This window comes from Ovis canadensis, chromosome 4, assembly GCF_042477335.2.
Source record: "Ovis canadensis isolate MfBH-ARS-UI-01 breed Bighorn chromosome 4, ARS-UI_OviCan_v2, whole genome shotgun sequence".
In the NCBI taxonomy this organism is placed as follows: Eukaryota; Metazoa; Chordata; class Mammalia; order Artiodactyla; family Bovidae; genus Ovis; species Ovis canadensis.
Genome location: NC_091248.1, coordinates 22087880 through 22091787, shown reverse-complemented (window position 1 = coordinate 22091787; position 3908 = coordinate 22087880).

Genomic DNA, 3908 nt, shown 5'->3' with positions numbered 1-3908 from the left:
AGGAAGTAAAGCAAAAAGGGTCTTCCATCTTGCAAAACACCTCTGGGAAGGGCCAGCCTTTGGAAAGTGAAGTGAAGTCACTCAGTCGTGTCCGACTCTTTGTGACCCCAAGGACTATAGCCCACCAGGCTCCTCCGTCCATGGGATTCTCCAGGCAAGAATACTGGAGTGGGTTGCCATTTCCTTCTCCAAAGGGGTGTGTTTATCTCTTCTCTTTTTGTAACCATTCACAGGTGGACAGGGTCAGATTATCATTTCATGAGCTGAACGGACACTTCAGTCAGGCAGAGGGGCAGGGTCCTTTGAGGCAGGCCATCATGTACGATTATAATAACAACAGCAATGAAAAGTAAGTTAAAGAAACAGTTTTCAACATGGAGTCAGAATTGGCTTCTCCCTGCAGCAACCTACCAATCATAACAGGCTTTTGTATCTCCCCTGTCCCTCGTTGACCCCTGCAGAATGGGCATTTCCCCATCTGAGGGACGACTTCAGAAGGTCACCAGTCAGCACACAGCACAGCCAAGGTCACCAGGGGAAAAGTCACTATGGATTGAGCACCAGTTAAAAAATTAACTGACTATCCTGAGTGGCATGGCGAAGGGTTTCTGTGTGAGATAATGGTTTAGAATGAGGCGGAAAGTGATGAGGACGAAGGCTCTGATACTGCTGAGCCCTCTGCGCCTTTGGTGGGGTGCCCCAGAGGGGACATTCAGGCTGGTGGCTGTGTGGTGTCCCAGAGGGGACATTCAGGCTGGTGGCCGTGCGGTGTCCCAGAGGGGACATTCAGACTGGTGGCCGGGGGTGGGGGCTGCTGCATTCGGCTGTGCTCCCTGCACAACACTTCTGCTCATGCCCCTTTTCAGCAGGGGGCACGAGCCTGTCAGCAGGTGGCATCAATTTGGGGACTGGGGGCGCTCTGATGTTTGGGTGGGTGGGTGGCCTTGTTGCCTAGTCCAAGCTCGCTCTGTTAGGCACTAAGTGAAAGGCGCTCAGTCGTGTCCGACTCTCTGCGACCCCATGGACGATACAGTCCAGGGAATTTTCCAGGCCAGAATCCTGCAGTGGGTAGCCGTTCCCTTCTCCAGGGGATCTTCTCAACCCAGATATCAAACCAGGTCTCCTGCATTGCAGGTGGATTCTTTACCAGCTGAGACACCAGGGAAGCCCAAGAATACTAGAGTGGGTAGCCTATCCCTTCTCCAGAGGATTGTCCCAACCCAGGAATCAAACCAGGGTCTCCTGAATTGCAGGTGGATTCTTTACCAGCTGAGACACCAGGGAATCCCCACAGGGCAACCGATTAACCGAGAGACAAGATGCTGAGGCAAGGAATAGGGCTTTATTCGGAAAGCTGGCTGAACAAGATGGCAGAAAAGTGTCTGAAAATAACCATCTTATTGGGGGTCTGGAGGCCAGATTCTTTTTATAGAACAGACGGGGAGAGGAGGTGAACAAAGACAGTAAAAAGGCCATTAAGCTTACAAATATCTCCTGTAACGGCAAGCTCAGGAAAGGGATGTGTTAATTTCTTCCTTCCTCCCTTCCACAGGTGAACAGCATCTGAACAAAGGCATTTTAACAGCCAGGCAGAGGAACAGGATTCTTGGTATGAGCAGCCGTTATGTATGATTATAATAATAGAAGCAACGAAAAGCAAATCTGAAACAGTTCTAACCCAGATCAGGATTGGCTCATCCCTGCCACAGCCTGAGAACTCTGTCCTCCTCCACCGTGTGCGGGGAGGGGGCTCCTCTCCTCTGTTCTGTCTCATGAGCAATCAAATGCTGGCTGTGCCCCACTATGTTGTTTCATGACCTCCTGATGGGGCCTGCCAGCTACTTGGAAAACACTGTTCTTTGGGGTTTCCACCTTCGCTCAGTGAGGCATCCAAGGCAGCCCTGGGATGGACAGGGACTTGGGGAATGAGCCTAAGCAGCAGGAAGCCTCACTGAGTATCTCTGAAATACTAACAGGTTTAAGAGAATCCGCCTTTGGAATTAGTTTGGGGTTGGGCTTCCCTGGTGGCTCAGATGGTAAAGAATCTGTCTTCATTGTAGGGGACCTGGGTTTGATCCCTGGGTCAGGAAGGTCCCCTGGAGAAAGAAGTGGCAACCCACTCCAGTATTCTTGCCTGTAGAATTCCCACGGATGGAGGAGCCTGGCGGGCTACAGTCCACGGGATCGCAGAGTCGGACACATGCCTGACTGAACAACTAGTGCTGCTTTAACCTTCGGTGAGCCCAACTGAGGGCGTGTCGCCCCTTGCTGTGGTCTGGCCTTCTAAGGGAGACAGATTCTGCAGAAGCAGGCGGAGTTCTCTGAATGCATCCAAGTGGGTGGGGTGGACTGGGGTGGTGACTGCTGGGTGTCCTGAGCTTTGCTGGCTGTAGGGGCAGCGCTGGAGCTGGTCGGGGTGGGGGCTGTTGCAGAGAAGCCAATTCTGACTCCATGTTGGAAACATTTTTAGACTTGCTTTAAGTTGCTTTTGTTATTATAATTATACACAATAGCCTGCCTCTGAGGACCCTGCCCTTCTGCCAGACTGTAAATTAAAGTGTCCTTGTTCAGCCCATAATCAGTCCCTGCCTACCTGTGAATAACTTCAACAAAAAGAAGAGATTAACTTACCCCTTTCAAAGGCTGGCCATTTCTGGAGATGTTTTGCAAGACTGAAAACCCTTTCACTTTACTTCCCCATTGCCTCTTCCTCTCTGCTCTGCCTTTTGACTTCAGTTTCTCATTGCTTCTCTCACAGGCTTTGTAAAAGACCCTGGCATCTAGGCCCCAATAAAATGGTCATTTGGAGACATGAGTTGGCCATCTTCTTGGTCAATCTGCTTTGGCTTTCCAAATAAACTCCTATTCCTTGCCTCAACACCTCCTCTCTCATTGGTCTGTCCTGCAGCAAGCAGAGTGAGCTTGGACACAGTAAACGGGCTTGGCTGGGTTCACCTGTGTGGTTTAGAAATGGCTGGAGACAACTTGTTTCCAGGTATCCCATTTACCAGGTTCTAACTTAACAGAAGGAAAGTTATGACCAACCTAGATAGTATATTGAAAAGCAGAGATATTACTTTGCCAACAAAGGTCCGTCTAGTCAAGGCTACGGTTTTTTCAGTGGTCATGTATAGATGTGAGAGTTGGACCATGAAGAAAGCTGAGTGCCGAAGAATTGATGCTTTTTTAAAAAAATTTAAATTTATATAATTGGAGGCTAATTACTTTACAATATTGTATTGGTTTTGCCATACATCAACATGATGCTTTTGAACTGTGGTGTTGGAGAAGACTCTTGAGAGTCCCTTGGACTGCAGGGAGATCCAACCAGTCCATTATAAAGGAAATCAGTCCTGGGTGTTCTTTGGAGGGAATGATGCTGAAGCTGAAACTCCAATACTTTGGCCACCTCATGCGAAGAGTTGACTCATTGGAAAAGACCCTGATGCTGGGAGGGATTGGGGGCAGGAGGAGAAGGGGACAACAGAGGATGAGATGGCTGGATGGCATCACTGATGGACGTGAGTCTGAGTGAACTCTGGGAGATGGTGATGGACGGGGAGGCCTGGCTTGCTGCAATTCATGGGGTCGCAGAGAGTCGGACACGACTGAGCGCCTGAACTGAACTGAACTGAACTGAACAGGTTGTGAAGTCTTTGGTGCTTGGTTTTCTAGCTCAAGTGCAGCCTGTTGGAAAGAAAAGGACTTCACCTCGCAGGGATAGTCGGCCACTGCGTCCCCTCCCCAGAGGCCTGGGGCTCCCGGGTGGGGGTTGCCTCCCAGGTCCCCTAGTGACAGGGCAGCCAGAACCGCCAGAGCTGGCTGGAGGCCTCGAGGCAGTTCCGCTGCCTCAGCCGGTGGCTCCGAATGAATGAGTCATTCCCTCCCGCCCTCCCGGGCGCTACTAG